The sequence below is a fragment of the Suncus etruscus genome, chromosome 16 (assembly GCF_024139225.1).
Source record: "Suncus etruscus isolate mSunEtr1 chromosome 16, mSunEtr1.pri.cur, whole genome shotgun sequence".
Taxonomy (NCBI): domain Eukaryota; kingdom Metazoa; phylum Chordata; class Mammalia; order Eulipotyphla; family Soricidae; genus Suncus; species Suncus etruscus.
In genome coordinates this window covers 70,711,372-70,734,689 of record NC_064863.1, presented here as the reverse complement: position 1 = coordinate 70,734,689, position 23,318 = coordinate 70,711,372, and the positions used below count along the sequence as shown (strand labels likewise).

Here is a 23,318-nt window from a genome sequence, read left to right as displayed (position 1 = left end):
ACATAACATTGTTGCAAAAACAAGGGTAGTATTAGCCTTTTAAATTTGTGTTTTCAAAATAAATTGACGTTTTCAAAACCCTTAGATAAAAGTTATAGGAGGATGTTGATTTGTTGTTTGTTTTGTTTTATTTTGGGGGGCATTTAAACCCAGCACTGCTCAGGAATTAATTTTGGCTTGGACTCTGGGTAACCATGTGAAATGCTGAGTATTGAACCTGTGTCAGCTACATGCAAGACAAGTTAGCTCCCTACGTGCTGTGCCATCACTCTGGCCTTGTGAATATGGCTTATTTCCAAAATTGTTTCCAGGATTCTACTATGAAGATTTGATGCACTGAGTTTTTTCACTTAATTTCTCAGCTATGGTAGATCTTAAGTGTATTTAAGTCAATACATTGTAGATTTTCAAAGTAGAATCATTCATTTTTTCTGAAAATATTAGGCACATCTTTATCATTTTTCTAAAATGTATGTTGGTTTAGTAATTTATAGGAATAAACAAGTGTTTTGGACATACCTATATTACTCAGAGTCAGGAAGATGCAGGGTTTTGATAATAAATAATTAATAATCTAGAGACACTAGATTTAATTCAAATTTTGCTGTTTCTTTTTGGGGGGGGTTTCTTTCTTTTTTCTTTCTTTTTTTGAGCACCACACTAGTGATGCTCAAGGGTTACTCCTGGAACTCCACTCAGAAATTGTTCTTGGCTTGAGTGACCTTATGGGATGCTAGAGATTGATCCGGGTCCATCCTGGGTCATCTGCGTGCAAGGCAAATGCCCTACCGCTGTGTTACTACTCCAGCCCAAATTTAGCTGTGTTTATTAAACAAAGTTTCTTTATCTTCATAATTTTCTCTTTACTAATATTAAATAATTCCTAGTGTCATAACAAATGCTAATAATATTGATAAAACACTTATTCCAGAAATTATTTAACAGTAGCTGTTCTTAAATGCATTTTGTTTGAATTGTGAATCTTACTTTTGACCATTATTTCATATTTAAAATATTATATGATAATACTGTCAAAAGCTATGGAGGATTGTATACCCCTTTGCTAATTTCTCTACTTTATGGACCAAACTATGTGAACCTAACATTATCTAAAATGCCTGATGTTAGGATTTACTTCTTGGCAAGGTGGCTGTTTCAAGTATGACTTAAACTGCACTCAGGTCCCTTTCTTTTTCTTTTTCTTTTAATGTTTTGACATTTAATCTGAGAGTGTAAAGATAACATCCAATATATTCTTGAGTATTTCCCACTACCTCCTATCAGGAAAATTTCTATCAGAGTTTGGTTCAAGAAAAAGCTTTATCTCCCTTGGGAAAGTAGTGGGCTTCCTTTTCTCAGATCAAAATGACTACGTGAGTTGTTATATTTTCCTTTGTCTTGCTTGTCAGGAAGATTAGAGTTGGTCTTTTCACTCAATTACCACACTTTGACTTGTTTTGTTTTAAATATTACTTTTCTCCTATTTCACATGTAAAACTTTATTTTATTAATTCATTTTACTAAAGTGCCACATAACCTTTTAGGAAGGAAGTCAATCAGAAATAGTTTCTTATTAATTTTTATTTATTTCGTGACTTCTTTTGGGGGTTGGGAGGGTGCCTTTGAAGTGGTTCTCAGTAGGTCTGGGGATCCCTTGCTGGTCAGGTGAGTTGGTGGTTCAATATGAGGGTTGAAGATGTGATGCTGCTGAGGCCCAGAAGAACTGGAGACCATTAGGCTCACTGTGGTGAAGTCACAAGCACTTTGACCCTCCAAGATCACACCTGTCATGGTTGGGGTCCCATGTCAGTGGGTCAGAGTTACCCACTGATGTTCAGGTGTCCAAATAATACCAAGAATTAAACAGTAAATCTCTGTACTGCCTCTCCACCCCTGCTGTTAACAAATCTTTTAATATAAATGTTTCTTTCCTTTCCTTATGATAATTTCCTTCACATGTTTTTTTTTACCTTTTATTTTTTGTGCCCAATGTGTGAAGTTTTTAGGTTAAGAAAACTCTTTGCGGGGCCGGAGAGATAGCATGGAGGTAAGGCGTTTGCGTTTCATGCAGAAAGATGGTGGTTCGAATCCTGGTATCATATATGATCCCCCGAGCCTGCCAGGAGCGATTTCTGAGCATACAGCCAGGAGTAACCCCTGAACGTTGCCGGGTGTGACCTAATCCCCCCCCCCCAAAAAAAAGAAAGAAAAGAAAAGAAAATTCTTTGCAAATGATTCCAATTATTGTCAGTAAACCCGTGACCTACTAAGGATAGGCTACTCTATTCATGAACAAAGCCTTAATAAGGTCAGTCACTCTCCATTAAAAACTTGAAATTTGAGCACCGTGATGTTACTGCTAGGGTGAAAAAGGCTGGAGAAATGTCTTAGCTTTCTATTGGGGGCAAAGAGGTGGTAGTGAAGGAAACACTATTACTGAACCAAATGGGGTTGCACTACTTTTCTCATAGCCTCGGGTAAAATTGTGTTTTTCTGTTTGTTATCTCAGAGGCTGATCTACTCTGGCTACAAATAAGATGTCTTTTCAGATCTGCGAGAACAGAGAATGAATTTTGTTTTGTCACATTCCTAGGAGAAAAGATAGCTTAAGAGCCCCTTGCTATTGAATCCCATTTTCTTGTCATTTTGTACTACACTTTCAGGATATTGCTCAGGACAATCCTTGCTTAATGTCATATTTTCCTTCTTGTGGATCCTTAAGGCAACACGAGGCCTTTTATTCTATTGCATAAGAAAATGGAATGTGTTGTTAACCACTTGGATTTTATTCATGAGCCAACACCACCTCAGCAGAGCCTGGATCACACCAAGGATAACTTCTTGTGTGATAGATGGCAAGTGATGCACCTCTGTAGAGACATTTTGTGTGTGTGTGTGTGTAATTACCATATTTTATAATTTTATTAATTTCTTTTTTCCCTTTATTTAAACATCTTGATTACATATATGATTGTGATTAGGTTTCAGTCATGTAAAGAACACCCCCTTCACCAGTGCAACATTTCCTACTACCAATGTCCCAAATCTCCCTCCATTCCACCCCACCCCCACCTGTACTCCAGACAGGCTTTCCAGTTCCCTCATTCATTCACATGATTATGGTAATTCTCTGTGTAGTTATTTCTATAACTGCACTCACCACTCTTTGTGGTGAGCTTCATGAAGTGAGCTGGAAGTTCAAGCCCTCCTCTCATTGTCTCTGAGGATTGTTGCAAAAATGACTTTTTTTTTTCTTAAAACACATAGATGAGTGAGACTATTCTGTGTCTCTTTCTCTCCCTCTGACTTATTTCACTCAGCATGATAGATTCCATGTACATCCATGTATAGAAAAATTTCACGACTTCATCTCTCCTGATGGCTGCATAATATTCCATTGTGTATATGTACCACAGTTTCTTTAGCCAGTCGTCTGTTGAAGGGCATCTTGGTTGTTTCCAGAGCCTGGCTATTGTGAATAGTGCTGCAATAAATATAGGTGTGAGGAAGGGGATTTTGTATTGTATTCTTGTGTTCTTAGGGTATATCCCTAGGAGTGGAATAGCTGGATCGAATGGGAGCTCAATTTCCAGATTTTGGAGGAATCTCCATCTCGCTTTCCATAGAGGTTGGACTAGATGGCATTTCCACCAGCAGTGGATAAGAGTTCCTTTCTCTCCACTTCCCTGCCATCACTAATTGTTCTCATTCTTTGTGATGTGGGCCAATTTCCGTGGTGTGAGGTGGTATCTTATCGTTGTTTTGATTTGCATCTCCCTGATGATTAGTGACAGGAGCATTTTTTCATGTGCCTTTTGGCCATTTGTATTTCTTTTATATCAAAGTGTCTGTTCATATCTTCTCCCCATTTTTTTTTTATGTGATTAGATGTTTTTTTCTTGTAAAGTTCTGTCAGTGCCCTGTATATTTTGGATATTAGCCCCTTATCTGATAGGTGTTGGGTGAATAGTTTCTCCCACTCAGTGGGTGACTCTTGTATCCTGGGCACTATTTTTTTTGAGGTGCAGAAGCTTCTCAGCTTGATATAGTCCCATCTGTTTATCTCTACTTCCACTTGTTTGGAGAGTGCAGTTTCCTCCTTGAAGATGCCTTTTGTCTCAATGTCATGGAGTGTTTTTCCGATGTGTTGTTCTATATACCTATGGTATCAGGTCTGATATCAAGGTCTATAATACATTTGGATTTTACCTTCGTACATGATGTTAACTGGGAGTGTAGAGACATTTCTTTTCATATCATAGTGTTTTAACATAATATATATTATTTAAGAAAGTTGCTTACCTATATTAGGGTTAAGTTTACTCAGTTTGGACTTGTTTTCTTAATGCCTATAAAACTACAATTATGAACTTTATACCAGCCTGGGACCTAAACTAGATATATCTATAATATTCTCTATCTTCAAACTGTAGTAAAGATAGTAAGAATATAAGATAGTATGGAAATATATAGTGTTTACCAATCTTCTTTCAAACATTGGTTCAAAGTACAATACCTGAATGTAGAAGGGGTCTTAACTATTTTGTATAGACCCAATTATTGAGCTTGGGATACTTATTGCTTCCAGATTTAAGATTGCAGGATATGGCCCCGGCACTCTATATGGTCCCCAAAGCACACTAGGAGTGATCCCTGAGTACAAAGTTATGAGTAAGCTTGGAGTGGCCCCAACATATAAACAGAATTTTCCTTTGTATACAGAGGAATAGCTCTGTGATTTCAAATGTCTGCCTTGCAAACCTAGGCTGACAGACTCAAAGTACCAACCAGGCTCCTTGAAGTTTTGCTGTATTTGATTTTCACCTGAAGTCCAGTCAGGTTGGAGAAACACCACCCAGTAATGTAACCTATCAAGCACCACAGACACAAAGTGTTGTACAGATGAGTATGTGTACAGGCATCATGAGAAGATGCCTTGGTGAGCAAGCAGCCAAGTGTGTGAGCACCACTCTCAGAGAGCACCAAAACTAAGCAGTCATTGCAACAATAAAGTCAACAACAACATGGGGAAGGAAGGGGAAGGAGAAAATAAAAAATATGGAGAATGTAGTGGAAGACATCTAAGAAACAAACAATGGAGATAAAAACATATGTTAGGGCCTATGGGGATGGTATATTTCAAGTGGTAAATCTCATACCCAGTATGTTTCAAGGTCCTGAAAGTGATCCCTGGTACCATCTCATACTCTTGAAAAAATATTTCTCACATACAATACAGGTAGAAATGTAGTGCATATTATATTTTGGTTATATATGGATTATATTCACAATATTCCAGAAAGAATTTACAGCAGTTTATAATAGTATATACGACATGACAAAACAAATTGCTATGTTAAAGAAAATAAGGGAAACAGGAGATAGAACAGAAATTAGAAAACATACATAACATGGGTCTGATTCTCGCTACCACATGGCCCCCCAAGCATAGTGGATTGTAACCTGAAGGCTCCTGAAAATTACAAGGGGTGTCTTAGGTAGTCCCTGGAGTAGCAGAATTGAGCAGCACTGCATTATATTTGAATGACATTGATCTTAATCTTGCAGTGGAATGCAGAGCCAGTTGGCTAAGAATTGCTAATGGGTCCCCAGTCTCTTACTAGAGAAACCTTCCCTACCCTACAAGATAAGCAAGAAAATGAAGGAAAGAAAAATGAGACATGAGATCTCAGAAGAAGGCAATAACAAGGTTTCTTCATAAAATATGCAAACTATGAGGCTTATGCAATGAGTCCTTTAGCCATTTATTTTCAAGATTTAGCTACAAAAATAGAGATAGAATTTTCTATGATTCCATATCTAAGAGATAAACCAATTAAACTGGTCAGAAAAGGCATTTTGGGGGCACATGACAGAGAAAAATAGATTTTATTAATTCCCATATTAAGCCTACTGTATAGTTATAAACAATATTCACAATATCATTCCTGTTGATCCATAGATGAATACATTCAGGCTTTTTTAGCCGTTCTTCAATATGAGAGCTCACTATCATAAAGCAATTCAAAAAAGCAATAGGTAGTTAGAGTTGAGGGTGTAAGAGCAGCAAATGATAAGGTCCAAGCAGTGAGCTCAGTGAGTTAATCCAAAAATTGATTTTAGTATGATTAAAGGAATGGAAAGGCCACAAATCCTTCAGCCAATCTTCACAAATGCTGCTTTAGAGCTCTTTGGAAAGAACTAAATATTATGTATTCAAATTGTTATTTCCTGAATAGGGTATAAGAAGAGGATTATTTGGTGCAACCAGATAAATAAGTATGGATTCTTAGTAGAAGCACAAGCAAAATAAAAGCATGAAATTATACATTATTCAACATTGTGAATTATAAGAGAACAACTGCAGATTACTCAACCAAGTACTAGTCACTTTTTTTTTTTTAGTACTAGTCACTTCTTAAAGAAAGACCCTGTGTAACTGTACAGGTCACACCCCTGTGAAGCCAGCTCAGACTCTATGTTTTAACAGACAGCCAGGAATTTTGCATATGCCCTTGGACATATGCCTAGAAAAAAAAAAAAGACTTTCTTCCCTGGAACTCAGCATCCCCATTGGAAGCTCAAGATTCAGTATAACTCACAAGTAAATTAGTAATCATGGCATTGAGAGCACCAAGCCACAAACATAGCAACATATTAAATCTAAGTAATTATATATTTTTAAAAAGAGGTTAATAGATGCCTAGCTTGGCTGTTTTAAGAGATGTCCAATATGTCATACATATCAATATAAAAGTAGTAATTTAAATATAAATGCATAGTACCTTTGAGCAATAAAATTTTCTTATACCTTTTTTTATTTTTAAACTGCTTACAAAGAGTAACCTGAGTAGCTAGAAAAGCTGCTTTGTTAAATAGTTTATTGTAATTGAAGTTATATTGGATGTTGAACTCACATAATGACTATTTTTTAAAAGTCCTTCTCTTTTTTTCAACTAACAGTTCTCAGGAGTCTGTGCTTATGGGACAACTAGAGCCAAAAATTCTGTGAAACAGGAGACTAGGATGTTCTGTTATTTTTAGAAAAAGAGAAAACATAGATGTATTGCTTGAAAAGGAATCATTAAGGCAGAGGCTCAAAAGAAGGTTTCAGAATATCACTGAATTAACTTCTCATTTTATCATTTTCAAAAAATCCACATCATCAAGAGCAACCCAACAAGCCTTTACTGATGACCCAATTGATATTTGTTAGGATATGTGAAGATGATAAATTATAATTATCTTAGAACATATTAAACATCCTGTATATAGTAATAGAATATATTTCTCAAAAGGCTTAAGCAATGAAAAACGTTAACTCTCTAGGGGCCAGAGTGATGGTGCAGCAGTAGAGCATTTGCCTTGCCCGCTGCTGATCCAGAACAGACAGTGGTTCCATCTTCCAGTATCTCATATGGTCCCCCAAGCCAGGAGTAATTTCTGAGTGCATAGATAGGAGTAACCCCTGAGCATCACTGGGTGTGCCCCCCAATTAAAAAAGAGTTAACTCTCTAATTACAGGAACTCTAGAATTAGTGCATACCACTCTTTTGGCTTTTCACTAACTCAAAGATGTCCTCAAAGACAAGTCTCTGCTTTGTCCTTGCATTACTTTAACACAAGATTACTAGAAAGATGGTGCCATACTTGCAAGACACAAGTTGGGCATTGTGTCTCATTCTGAGGACTTACAAACTATTTCAAGAAGTCATCTAAAACATTCACAAAGGAAATGAAATGTCCTTGGTCAGCTGAATTGTGAGGAATGATGGACAGTCAGACATGATATCCATCTGGTACCTAGGCCTCTGCTTTGTGGACATAGGACCTAAGAGAAACCAGTTAAGTCAATAAGAACACTTATTCCAATAAATTTTAATTAAGGGGCTTAGATCTTGAGAGACTCGGAAATTAGTTCATAGCACTGCAGAAAACTATATAAAATTCTTTGAACTTGAGCTACTGAGATTCTTAGCACTATCCTGAAGAAGACTATTCCATTCTTCTTTGATTTCCATAGTGAAAATAAATATAGTATAGTGAAAATATATTATATACTCACATTAAAAAAATCATTTCCTTTTTTTTTGGTGTTTGGTTTTTGGGCCACAATTGGCAGCACTCAGGGATTATTCTTGGCTCTGTGCTCAGAAATCACTCTTGGCAGGTTTGAGGGATCATATGAGATGCCGGGGATCAAACCCAGTCCTCCATGTACAAGGCAAATACCCAACCTGGGTCCAGGGTTGGTGGAGGGAGGGAGGGAATAGTTGGGGTGAAACAGTAGTCCACCAGGGCCACATCTTGCAGTGCTAAAGGAAGTTTAGGTTTTATTTTAAATCCAGGACTGCTCTATAATTCTACAATTTCTTAAGAGACTCAGTAAAAAGAGTAAATTTGAACACCCTCAAAATCTACAGCAAACCACTTAAGTAACATTTTGCTGCTCTTTATACATAGATATCAACAATTTTAGGAACTGAGAGAAAATTGGGATAGTGTTCAGGTCTGTTAGTCAAAGCAATCTCATGAGAAGACTTTAGAATAGAAATACTATAGATTTTTCCAACTATTCAATAGGCATTATTTTCACCCACTCATACTTGTAATACTTGCTGTCTCAGCAGTTCTCACCAAATGCACATGAATTAAGTCATTGAGTAGATAATTAGAGCATAGATGCCTTCTGCATTTAAGGAGCAGTATATAATAGTATAAACATTCAACATTCAGTGACCATGTAGCAGCACAAAGTACATGATGACTATAATTCAACATTTAATGACCATATAACAGCAGAAGTTGTATGATAGTACCTAGAACACATACAGTGATAGTACAAGGCAGATGGACAATAAGTGTTAAAACAATAAATGAGTAAATGCTCTTAAATCCATCTATTTGAAAATGATGAGCTAGATTATTGATATAGATAAATCACAGTCATATTCTTTGTCTTAAAAAGAAACTGCATAAAATCCCAAGAAATGATTATTTAAAAGATTTCTAATTATTGTTGCTTAGAAAGAGTGTGTGGCCTTTTTATTTCATAACATTTACCTGATTGGTGAATTTAAAGAAGGTGAGCATAGGGTAGAAAGTAATTAGCTCCATTGCTAAGGAACTTTTACTAAACTTCTTAGATTCAAACAAGAAAGGGTGAAGCAGAAAACTAAAAATATATTGTTATTTCTGTACCCCAATTGCAGGATTAATTTAAGTTTAGAATGTTAGTAGATTCAAAAGAAATCCCCAATTACTGTGTACAAATTACTAAAATAACAACTTTAATAGCATTTAAGATGGGAAAAAGAGGATCTCTCAAGATGCCAATTAATCGTGAACACAAATGTGTTAATACTGAACCAGGAGAAACAAAGGTATTTAGTATTGTCAAAATACCTTCAGACTCTAACTACATTACTCTTTTGCTGTACAAAGCAAGTTAAACCTTCTGATATTGGAAGCTTCCGTGTAAATAAGGCTTTCAATGAAGGCAATAAATCAAAACCAGTTGGTTTTCTAATTGGTGAACCAGTTACCTTAGAATCAGAAATCATAATTTCTGGGTTTCATTCTTAAAATTGATTTTTAGATTTCAAAAAAGCCCTACAGGCAACGGGTTTGCCGCCAGGACACAGGTGTCGTGAAAACCACACAGCTTAAACTAATCCAGCCAAGATGGAGAAGGAAAAGACCCACATCAACATCCTCGTTATCGGCCATGACCACTCGGGCAAGTCCACCACCACCGGCCATCTGATCTACAAATGTGGCGGCATTGACAAGAGAACCATTGAGAAATTCGAGAAGGGCTGAGTTGGGAAAGGGCTCCTTCAAGTATGCCTGGGTCTTGGATAAACTGAAAGCTGAGCGTGACCGTGGTATCACCATTGATATCTCTCTGTGGAAGTTTGAGACCAACAAGTATTACGTGACCATCATTGATGCCCAGGACACAGACTTCATCAAGAATATGATTACAGGCACCTCTCAGGCTGACTGTGCTGTCCTGATTGTTGCTGCTGGCGTTGGTGAACTTAAGGCTGGTATCTCCAAGAATGGGCAGACCTTGAGCATGCCCTTCTGGCTTACACACTAGGTGTGAAGCAGATTATTGTTGGTGTCAACAAAATGGATTCCACTGAGCCACCCTACAGCCAGAAGAGATACGAGGAAATTGTTAAGGAAGTTAGCACCTACATTAAGAAAATTGGCTACAACCCAGATACTGTAGCATTTGTGCCAATTTCTGGTTGGAACGGTGACAATATGCTAGAGCCAAGTGCTAACATGCCATGGTTCAAAGGATGGAAAGTCACCTGTAAAGATGGCAGTGCCAGTGGAACCACACTTCCTGAAGCCCTGGACTGCATCATGCCACCCACTCGCCCAACTGACAAACCCCTGCTGCCTGCCCCTCCAGGATGTGTACAAGATTGGAGGTATTGGTACTGTCCCTGTGGGCATAGTTGAGATGGTGTTCTCAAACCTGGCATGGTGGTCACATTTGCTCCAGTCAACGTTACAACTGAAGTTAAGACCGTTGAAATGCACCATGAAGCTCTTAGTGAAGCTCTAACACGTTGGGGACAACGTGGGTTTCAATGTCAAGAAAGTATCTGTTAAGGATGTTCGTCATGGCAATGTGGCTAGTGACAGCAAAAATAACCCTCCAATGGAAGCAGCAGACTTCACTGCTCAGGTGATTATCCTGAACCATCCAGGTCAAATCAGTGCTGGCTATGCACCTGTGCTGGATTGTCACACAGCCCACATTGCTTGCAAGTGTGCTGAGCTGAAGGAGAAGATTGATCGTCGTTCTGGGAAAAAGCTGAAAGATGGCCCTAAATTCCTGAAGTCTGGTGATGCTGCCATTGTTGATATGGTGCCTGGCAAGCCCATGTGTGTGGAGAGCTTCTCTGACTACCCTCCCCTGGGTCGTTTTGCTGTTCATGACATGAGACAGACTGTTGCTGTGGGTGTCATCAAAGCAGTGGACAAGAAGGCAGGTGGAGCTGGCAAGGTTACAAAGTCAGCCAAGAAGGCTCAGAAGGCTAAATGAATGTTATCCCCAGTACCTGCCACCCCAGTCTTAATCAGTGGTGGAAGAATGGTCTCAGAACTGTTTGACTCAATTGGTCATTTAAGATTAATATTAAAGGACTGGTTAATGATAACAATGCACCGTAAAACCTTCAGAAGGAAAGAAAAATGTTTTGTGGACCATTTGTTTGTGTGTGTGTGTGTGTGTGTGTGTGTGGCAGTTTTAAGTTATTAGTTTTTGAAATCAATACTTTTTAATGGAAACAACTTGACCAAAAATATGTCACAGAATTTTGAGACCCATTAAAACAAAGTTTAATGAAAAAAAAAAAGCCCTACAATATTTGTACATTAAGTATTTGTCTTAATCTGGTTAGTATAATGGATTTGATGATTGGGAAAATCCTTTGGTATATACATCTTAAAATGCCCAATAACATAAAAACCACAGAAACACACAACATGTTTGTACACTCTTTATATAGGTAGTTGAGGTAGGGGCAGAATCATGGATTTCTTTGGGTTGAGAAAATAAGAAAATTTGACTCCATAAGTCAAATTTATAATCCAAAGTATAGTGCATTTACCTGGAATATATGTCCATCAAGAAGTGGTCCACAATTCATTTTTAATCAGCTTCTTGAATAATTAGAAGAAAACAGAGTCTAGAGTTCTAAACAGAACGGGAGGTCAGATCAGTTCCATGCAGTCCTTCAGGCCCTAAATGGCAATACACTCAGAAAAATTTCCCCTAGATGATGTATGTTTGTACCTGTTTTAGCTTTGGCTCTGGGCAAAACAAAGGAAAGGAAGAAAGCTGTCTGAGATCATGTGTTGCAGGATTGTGGTTTGAATTCACATTCATGTGCTTGCCAAAACATTTCAAGCTGTCTGTCTAATGTGAGACGATTCTGGTTTGTGGGACTTCAATACTAGGGAGAAACAAACAAACCTTCTCTGAAGGCATATGTACTTTAGGCAGGTCTTCAAAATTCCACAAATGACTCCAAGTCAAATGAACCTTCAATTGGAAAAATTTCTATAGATTTAAGAAACTAAACCCTTCCTGGTAAGTATGAATAGTAGTCACAGAGAACTGAAGAAATAGATTTATGAAAATGACCACTCTTAGAATGAACAGATAGGAGAATATGCAATAATAAAAAGTTGAAGCTATATTATTTTACTATCAACAATGAGAGGAAGATGCCAGTTGCCATAAAACAGAACTATACTATTTTGCATTCTTCACTGGGGCAGGAATAAATCAATAAATTCTGGTTTATATTTATACTTTCTGATACAAAATTGATTACCTTTATATATATATTTGACTATCTTTATATTAGTTTGATCAATTGACATAAGAAAGCACTATGAACTGGGGTGTGAACAGGAAAATTTTATTCCTCCAAGTTCTAAAGGCTTGAAATTTAAGGTCCAGGTTCTAATAGGGTTGCTTTCCCCTAAGGTCTCTCTTTGTAAAAAATTGTCAACTTAATTTTCCAAGAAAGGCAGATCCTTTGTCTGTGAAGTCCGAGATAAAATCAAAGAGGAAATCAAAACTTTCCTGGAAACAAATGACAATGAAGACACAAACTATCAGAATCTATGGGACACAGCAAAAGTGGTACTGAGAGAAAAACTTATAGCTTTGCAAGCACACACCAGGAAGGAAGAAGGGGCATACCTGAATAGCCTAATGATGCGGCTTATTAAATTAGAAAATGATCAACAAAAGGAACCAAAAATAGGGAGACAGGGGCAATAACAAAGCTTAGCACAGGAATCAATGAAGTGGAAACTCAAAAAACAATCTGAAAGATCAACAAAAGCAGAAGTTGGTTTTTTGAAAAAATAAAGAAGATTGATAGACCATTGGAAAACTCACAAAGAAAGACAGAGAAACTTGATAACCTGTATTAGAAATGAAAAGGGGACGATCACTACAGATATTGCAGAGATTCAAAGGGTAATTAGAAACTACTTTGAAAAACTCTATGCTACTAAACATGAGAACCTGGAGGAAATGGATAAATTCTTGGACTCTTATAAACTTCCACGGATGAATAAGAAGGATGTAGCATATCTAAACACCCCCATCACTATTAGGAAATTAAAATGGTAATCAAATGTCTGTGCCAAAAGACACAAATGTCTGTGCCAAAACAAAAGCCCAGGCCCAGATGGATTCACTAATGGATTCTTTCAAAAATTTCAAGAGGAACTATTACCAATCCTGGTCAAGTTCTTTCTTGAAATGGAAAAAAACGGGAACATTTCCAAATAGCTTTTATGAAGCCAACATCACCTTAATACCAATACCAGACAGAGATGCTGCCAAAAAACAGAAAAATACAGGCTAATATCTCGATGAACAAGGATGCAAAGATCCTCAACAAAATCCTGGCAAATAGATCCAATGCTTCATCAATAAGATCAATCACTACAATCAAGTATGTTTCATCCCAGGAATGAAAGGATGGTTTAATATTCATAAATCTATCAACATGTAACACAACATCAACAAGAAAAAAATAAAAATTACATAATCATATCAATTGATGCAGAGAAAGTATTTGATAAGGTCCAACATCCATTCTTGATAAAAAAACTCAGCAAGATGGGAATGAAAGGAACCTTTCTCAATATAATTAAGGCCATCTACCACAGGTCAATGGTAAATTTTATCCTCAATGTAGAAAAACTAAAAGCCTTTCCTCTAAATTCTGGTACAAGACAAGGCAGTCCTTTCTCACCAGTCCTATTCAACATAGCACTGGAAGTACTTGTTATAGCGATTAGGCAAGAAAAAGATATCCAGTGAATTCAGATAGGAAAGGAAGAAGTCAAGCTCTCACTGTTTGCAGATGACATGATACTCTACTTAGAAAATCCTAAAGACTCTACCAAAAAGCTTCTAGAAATAATAGATTTATATAGCAAAGTGGCCGGCTACAAAATTAACACACAAAAATCAATGGCCTTTTTATACACCAATAAAGATAGGGAAGAAATGGACATTAAAAAAACAACTCCATTAAAATTAATGTCACACAAACTCATGTATCTTGGAGTCAACTTGACTAAAAGTGTGAAGGACCTATACAAAGAAAACTATAAAACCCTGCTCCAAGAAATAAGAGAGGACATGCATATCCTGCTCGTGGATTGGAAGGATTAATATCATCAAAATGGCAACAGTCCCCAAAGTATTGTACAGATTTAACACGATCCCTTGTGATATTCTTCAAAGTAGTGGAACAAACACTTCTGAAATTTGTTTGGAACAATAAAAACCTTCAAATAGCTAAAGCAATCCTTGGAAAAAGGAATACAGGAGGCATTACTTTCCCCAATGTTAAATTGTATTACAAAGCAATAGTTAACAAAACAGCATTATCTGACACTCAGATTAGTGGAATAGGATTGAATCTTCAGAGAATGTTTTTCAGATATACAAGCAACTAATATTTGATAAAGGGGCAAGGAAAGCCTCTTCAAGTGGTGTTGGCACAACTGGTTGGACACTTGCAAAAAGTGAACTCAGACCCCCAGCTAACGCCATCTACAAAGGTAAAATACAAATGGATTAAAGACCTTGATATCATACCTGAAACCATAAGATATATAGAACAACACATAGGTAAAACACTTCATGATATTGAGACTAAAGGCATCTTCAAGGATGATACAGCATCTCCAAACAAGTGGAAGCAGAGATAAACAGATGGGAATATATTAAGATGAGAAGTGCCTGCACTTTAAAGAAAAGAAAGGAAATAGAGCCAGGATACATGAGCTACCCACTGAGTGGGAGAAACTATTCACCCAATACCCATCAGATAAGGGTATCCAAAATATACAAGGTACTGACAGATCTTTACAATAAAAAAACAGCTAACCCCATCATAAAATGGGGAGAAGAAATGGACAGACACTTTGATAAAGAAGAAATACAAATGGCCAAAAGGCACATGAAAAAATGCTCCACATCACTAATCATCAGGGAGATACAAATCAAAACAACTGTGTGGTACCATCTCACGCCACAGAGATTGGAGCACATTACAAAGAATGAGAACAAGCAGTGCTGGCAGGGATGTGGAGAGAAAGGAACTCATTCATTGCTGGTGGGAATGTCATCTAGTACAACTTTTATGGAAAGTGATATGGAGATTCCTCCGAAAACTGAAAATTGAGCTCCCCTACGATTCAGCTATACCACTCCTAGGGTTATACTCTAGGAACACAAAAGTACAATACAAAAATCCCTTCCTCACATCGATATCCATTACAGTGCTATTTACAATAGCCAGACTCTGGAAATAACCAAGATGCCCTTCAACAGATGAATGGCTAAAGAAAGTGGTACGTATACACAATGGAGTATTATGCAGTCATCAGGAGAGATGAAGTCAAGAAATTTTCCTATACATGAATGTACATGGAATCTATTATGCTGAGTGAAATAAGTCAGAAGGAGAGAGATAGATGCAAAATACTCTCACTCATCAATGGGTTTTAAGAAAAATAAAAGACATTTTTTAAAATAATTCTCGGAGATAAAAGAGAGGAAGGCTGGAAGGTCCAGCTGATGACATGAAGCTCACCACAAAGAGTTATGACTGCAGTTAGAGAAATGACTACATTGAGAACTATCATAACAATGTGAATGAATGAGGGAAGTAGAAAGCCTATCTCGACTTCAGGCAGGGGGTTGGGGTGAGGATGAGGGAGATTTGGGACTTCAGTAATGAGAATGTTGCACTGATGAAGGGGGGTGTTCTTTACATGATTGATACCAACTGCAATCATATTTGTAATCAAGGTGTTTAAAAGAAAGATATTTAAAAAACTTGATTTTTCATCTCTGCACTTCTGTATACAAAGTTCTTTCTCATAAAGTCAACATACAAACTTATCTTAATTAGAGCTCATCTTAGTGATTTCACTTTGCTTAAAGGGCATCTATTAAGGGCATCTCTCATATGGAGACATATAGGTGGATGGTGGGATTAGAACTTTACCAAATGATCTTAATTCAGTGCAAAATTTAGTACACTATAATAATATACAAAGTGATCTGTTAAATAGGGGGAACAAAGATATAGTACAGCATATAGAGTGCTTGCCTTGCATGAGTCTGACACAGCTTTAAGTCCCATTATCCCATATGGTACTCCAAGACCTGCCAGGATTGATCCCTGTACGTGCAGAGCTAGGAGTAAGCCTGTCAGGTGTGGCCCCAAAAGTCAAAAAGCCAAAATAAATAAAGAAAAAAGAAATAGAAAAATATGTGGGAGATAAGGGTGGAAATATCTGGACGATGCAATTTAATTTTTAAGTTTTTTAGTGTTTGGTATTTAGAGAAATAGTGAAAGTACTTGCTTTGTATAAGAGTGACCTATGTATTATCTCTTGTACTACATATTGTTTTCTAAGCCTTGCTAGAAGGAAACCTTGAGTACTACTGAATGTCATTCAAAACAGTGCCCCAAAATGTAATTTTAATTTTTTAGACCTCCTCAGTTGTACTTAGCAGACCTAGAGGCCATCTCCGGCAATTCTCAACTGAGTCATTGGTTCAATGCAAGGGCTGAGGCTGTGGTATTGAGGTAGTTGGAGGATTGTAGAGTTGCTTGGGAAACCATGTAGTGCAGGGGTCTTCAAACTACGGTCCGCGGGGCCACATGCGGCCTGCAGAGGAGTTTGATCCGGCCTGCCAGCAGTGAGCGCTGTTTGCTTGCCAAGATACCTGCCAGCATATACACCCAGTGTATATCCAAATATCAGGAACCATGCACTCAAAGTGGTAACCATCTTTGGTAGCACTTATGCCTGTGAACAGACTTTTTCAAGAATGAAACATCTGAAATTTCCAACCAGATCAAGATTAACTGATGCCCACTTGCATCACTTGTTACGGCTGGCAGTGACAAATACAGAACAGGACATTGACCATCTCTTTAGCCAAAAGCAGGCCCGCAGTTCCCATTGAAATGCTGGTGCATAATCTGTTTATTTATAAATAGTTTTCATTTTATTTATATAAGATATGTGCAGTGTGAGTAGGAATTAGTAGCTCATATAGTTCGTTCCTCCAGCTCTCTAAGGGACCGTAATCCGGCCCCCACTTTAAAAAGTTTGAAGACCCCTGATGTAGTGTCATGGATCAAAACAGGGTCAGCTATAAGCCCTGTGTTATTTTTCAAGCCCAAGGTTTCATAGGGAATAACCTACAATAAATTGAGGAAGCAGAATAGAGATGTCAGGAAATAACTGTCTGGCCAATTATTTTATGCCATAATATCAGCAGTAACTAACAGGTCTAAAGACAGAATTTTTTTCCCCAGATCTGGAGAGAGGGTGCATTTATATATTACTGTTTGAAGGAATATAAATTTCTATGAACACGTTGGTATATACTTAAGCATTTCCAAATAAAAGTCAAAAACAACAAAAACAACAAAATGTATACTCAAAAATAAGCAACTCTGGCCAGGGAGAGAATTCAAAGGGCTGGAGCACATGCTTTGCATGAGGTTTGATCCCTGTTGTGGCTCCTGAGCACCTAACCAGATGTAGATCCTAAACAAGACTGAGTCTGACTCCAAGTAACCACAACCAAGGAAAACTGAAGTCTTTCTTCTAGGAAAATGTACATATGTTTTATATACTTATGTACATACATATGTATTTATAAGCACACATGTATGTGCACACAGAAAACACACAACTGTAAAACTGTTGAGAGTAGCAAGGATGTCTGAAAAAAATAGATATTCAAGATGGAATTTACCTCTGGTGATGAGAGAAAAAGAGATTAGATTTGGGAAAGAGTATACAAGAGACACTAGAAGTTTTATTCTCCTTATCAAGCAGATGCTTTATTACATGGGCATTAGCTATTCAAATATTAAAAACTTTGGCATGTTGAAATTAGTATAGATGAAGAACATTAATGTGGTATAAAATTCATCCATGGCCGAATATTCCTGCAGACCTTTTTTTGGGTTATAGGTTAAGAAAAAAAATTTTTTAAACTATTTTTTTGCCTTTTTTTGTTATGATTTTCTTCTTTTATTCCCTTTCTTCTTTTTAAATTGGTATTTATAACCTCTAGATAGACTATTTTTTGTTTTTGTTTTTTTTTGTTTGTTTTTTTTTCTTCAATAGAACCACACAAATTGAATCATCTTGTTCTACCTCATAAATTGAGAGGGAAAAAATGAATGGTACCAGAATCAAAGAGTCATATGAACATTGAATAGAAATAAAATATGCTCAGACATAAACTCCAAACCCAAAGTCAACGACAACAGAATCGATACCCAATCTTCAACAAGCTTTACACAGAGGGGACCAGTTAAACCAGCAGTCCAGGGGGCAAAGGAGAGGGATGCTGGGAACAGGGTTGGAGGGAGGACAACACTGGTGGTGGGAATACCCCTGATTCAATGTCACTATGTACCTTAAATATTGCTGTGAAAGACTTATAATTCACATTGATCAGAATAAAAATTACTTAAATAAAAAAGAAAAGTAAAGCCTATCATGGCCTGATATTCTAACTCTTGATGAGACCAAACTTGCAAGATAGGCAACTGTTAAAAATTCTCAAGAGTGGCCATTTGCCCTTCCAATATATTTTATAATATTTACATTTCCTCATACCAAACATATGTTCTTCCTCAGGTAATAGGATCAAAAATCAAAATGAATGCATTTCTTATTCAGTCATGATATTGAAAATTGTCATGAACTGGTCAAACAACAAATGCTTTGATCATATTATCTCAACATTAATGGTTTTTTAAAATAAAGAAAAATGCTTTGCTTCCTTCTGCTACTTCAAATATGAAGTTTTCCACTGAATCTGTTCCATTGCCAAGATAGTTTAAAGTTAAAGTCTATATTGGGGTAAGGATAGAACCCACTAGGCAAAATTCTGATAACAGTTTTTATTTAATTGAGATATCATTATTTGCAATAGCATTAATATTAATGCTTATAGTATATGCTGTTACCACACCTACCATCAAAGCACAAATAGTCTCAATCTCTTCCTCTAAAGTCCTTCCTGTCTCCTATATCCTCCAATCCCCTTTAACTATTCCTGCCAGGTAGTCCAACTTTTAAACTCTGGGTAATTATAATTCTCTTTCATTCATGCAGCAGTGATATTTTATTTAGATAAACTTAAGTCCTGAATTAACATATAGAAGAAGACAGGGTATGCAAAGATTTTCTACATCATTTCATTTTGTAATCTGGCACTTTATATTTTTGTTTACATAAAATTGTGCTAGACAATATCATTTTCTTTAAATATAGTCTTAAGTTTTAAATTTATTTTTCCATCTACAAGCTAGCATTATATTTCTAAACTCAGTGATGCAGTTTCATCAGTAGATAGAGTCAGATCCCAATCTAATTGAAAACAGGAAAACCTTTACTTAAAGCACAGAGTAAACATGGATTAACCCTTACTTAAACATTTATTTCTCTGTGTGAACCAATAGGGACATTTGCCTTCTCCAACCAGAACACATAAAATTTACCTCATATTTTCCTGTATTGGAATATTGAATTTGTGTGACTAAAATTTAGAATAATTTTTCTTTTCTTTTTTTCTTTTCATTTTGGTGTTTGGTGATGCTCAAGGGTTACTCCAGGCTATGCACTCAGAAATCTTTCCTGGCTCAGGACACCATATGAGATGCCAGGGATCAAACCCAAGTCCATCCTGGATCATCTGTGTGCAAGGCAAATGCCTTACCACTGCACAATCTTTCAGGCCCCCGGAATAATTTTTCTTGGTGACAAGTCCTTAATCATATTGCTATATAACTTTATAATTTTTCTATATACTTGTTTGCATATGTATCTGACCTGAGCCTCTTTGATTAAGGGTTAGCAAAAGGGTAATGCCTCTAAGCTGTGTTCAGGGAATTCAAACAACCAGGCCTCTAGAACTGCACCCCTAAATGTGGAGTAAGAGATCAAACCAAAACAGTACATTTAGAGCTTATGTCTTAACTCCTGTAATATTTCTCTAGATGCCTGAATCAGAGAGCTTTGAATCTGAAGAGGTAAATAAACATAACTGCAGAAAAGACAAATGATCTTTAATGTTCAGTCTTATTAAATGGAAGGATCAACATTTAAAAAAATCTTTATTGATTGATTGGTTGGTTTTGGACCACATCCACTGGCGCTCAGGGGTCACTCCTGGCTCTGTATTCAGAAATCACCCCTGGCAATCTAGGGAACCATATGGGATGCTGGGAATTGAACCAAGTCCCTCCTGGGTCAGCTGCATGCAAGACAAATGTTCTACTGCTGTGCTATCTCTCCAGTCCCTAACATTTGAGTTCAGTTCTTTTGACTTCTATCTCTTTTATTTTTGTAACAAGTTGCTTTCTATTAGTCCCCAGTTTTCAGTTAGAGAAGGATGTCACTTTGGAAGGATTTTTTTTATAACTAACCAAATACATAAAAAATGTAGTTTATTCATCTTAGACATTGTTGATGGTCATTTAGATTAATGTCACAAAGCTGTTCTATCAAAGGTGTCTATTCACTCATAATCACAAGAGATTTGTGGATATTTCATATATCCCCATTAGTGGTAGGAATGTTGCACTGGTAAAGAGGGGTATTCATTTTTATAACTGAAACCCAACTACAAAATGTTTGTAATCATGGTGCTTAAAGATTTAAAAAAAAAGAAGATATAGGTGATGCTATAGATTGTCATTTCCAATTTATGATTCAGAGCTTGACATACGAAATGTTGCATTTCTTGTTGAAAGATGGTAGACTATTATTTTTCTTTAATTTTTTCAAGGCTCTTCAGTAGAAGTAGGCAAAGCAGGATAGGATAAGACTGAGATGGGGTTTGCATGAACCTTTGCCTAAAGTTTGCCAGAAGAAAACAGAGGCATAGCTTGGATGCTAACATTGAGAGCTTTGATTGATTCATATCTCTGTACACCATTTTGTTTTTCAAGCTTAAGAAATTCTTCCTGGGGCCAGAGAGATAGCATGGAGGTAAGGCGTTTGCCTTGCATACAAAAGGACGGTGGTTCGAATCCTGGCATCCCATATGGTCCCCCGAGTCTGCCAGGAGCAATTTCTGAGCGTAGAGCCAGGAGTAACCCCTGAGCGCTGTTGGGTGTGACCCAAAAACAAAAACAAACAAACAAAATTTTTTCCTTTACACCTTTCTTTATAGGTTTGTAATTTCTGAATCTGTCTATCATTTTAAAAAGGAATTAGTGGGAAAGTTGGCACAACCATCAGTAGTGTCACTTTATGGTCATATGAAGCCATATTCATTTCTTCTAAATGTTGCAGCTTGTCTTGACCTTGAGTACCTATAGCTTTGCCATTATCTTTGATATAACATCAGCCAACTGAAATTGAAGAGATAAACCTGGATCCCAATATTAAAGGCTGTTTTTTTAAAATTAAACAAAACATAATTATTAAGTGACATAATTTTCTTTTTCATACACATTTATAAAAACTCTTGGAATATGCTCCTAAATAAAAGATAAAGACTTTCTATGAGGACCCAACTAATATAATGTTTAAACTTTGTAGCATTGCCATCTTTTTGCTGCCATTAATGAACTTTACCATTATTGGATAAAACAGTCAAGTAAGGAGTGAATATGTGAATGAATATGCATATTGTGTCCCAATAAAATTTTTATAAAGGCAGTTGGGAGGTGGGGGAGCATCCATTTAATTTACACTTACTCCTACTTTATAGAAGAGCTCTGGAATAATTAAATAGAAAATTATAACCAAACTTATATTAATTATGTGCTAGACCTGTTCTAAACTCTTTTCAAACATTCCATCTTATTCTCATTATAATATGATGAGGTAGATGTTATTATGAATTTATATCCTATATATAAAAACAAATACAAAAGTTTATTTGTTCTATTCCAAATACCCCAACTGGTATGATCATAGTGCTTCTTCAAGTTTAAAATATAGTCTATTGTGTGTACTTTTCTAAAATTTTTCTAAAATTTTAATAAATGTCTTTTGAAACATATTTAGTGATTAATAAGGCAAAAGAGAATTTCTCCATAATCCATCTACCCACCCTGAGTTACAGCTATCCATTCATTCCAAGTTAACAAGTATTCAATTATGACCTCCTTGATGATAGGCATTGTTTTAAGAAGCAGTTTCACAGCAGTGAGCAAAATTTCTTCCCTCAAACAGCTCTTTATCTAAAAAGCAGAAACTGATAAATAAGAAAATCTCTATACAAAGACGGCATGGTAAATTGACTACCATGTGCCTAGTTTTGTGAAGGTGATTGAATCCATCAATTAAAGGTGTTCCCAGAAGTAGTGTTGTTTTGAGATATCTCTCGCTCTCTTTCTCTCTGTCTCTGTCTCTGTCTCTGTCTCTGTCTCTCTCTCTCTCTCTCACACACACACACACACACACCACACACACACACACCACACACACACACACACACACACACACACACAGAAACCAGCTACAGAGAGATTTAGAGAAAAGGGAGAAAAAAATGAGTGCAACAACCTAAAATCAGAATAAGTTTGTCTCTAAGAAAGCCTGGAAAGAGTCTTGATGCAGGAAGTTGGGTGAGTCTGGGTGGGGTGGGGGTGGAGCAAAATCAAGAAGGTCTTTAGACAAAGATGAAGAATTTTAGTTTAGGTTTGGTAGGAAGCCCTTGAGGGACTGAAAAGTCAGTGATCTGATTTGATTTTTGACATATACTTTAGTTGCTGTGAGGCCAATGCATATGTCAAATTGAGAGAAGGAAGTTTAAAGTTGAGAGTAGACAAGTTCTGTTTTTTATTTATAAACATAAAATGGCATGTTTTATTTATAGATAAGGTGGACAGAATTGGTGGATACATGCAGTCAGGAGAAAAGGTTAATCCACAACAACTCCCATGGTTAGACTAGAGCCTGAGGCAATACTAGTGACGCTATAAAAGCCTGTGAGAAAACAGATTTAGAAAGGAAGATATGTCTTTATGTCATTTTTGTTGTTGTTGTTCGCTTTGTTTTGTTTTGGTGCCTCACCAGGCAGTGTTCATGAGACCACATAGGATGTCAGGGATGGTCAGCTATATGCAAGGCAAGGACCCTGTTTCTCTGGCCCAAGGAAAAGATGTCTTTTCTGGACAGGTTCACTATTTATGACTGTTGTATACCCAGGTAGGAATGTACAGTTATTAGTTGTATATATGTATCTGGAT

At 36.8% G+C, this 23,318-nt stretch overlaps 1 protein-coding gene and 1 pseudogene across 1 annotated transcript in view; both read left to right on the top strand.

Moving 5' to 3' along the window:
* RASGEF1B (RasGEF domain family member 1B) overlaps positions 1-23,318 on the top strand; it is a 672,276-nt gene that overhangs the window by 300,982 nt on the left and 347,976 nt on the right. The window lies entirely within an intron of this gene.
* Positions 9,625-11,381, top strand: LOC126032608 (elongation factor 1-alpha 1-like; annotated as a pseudogene).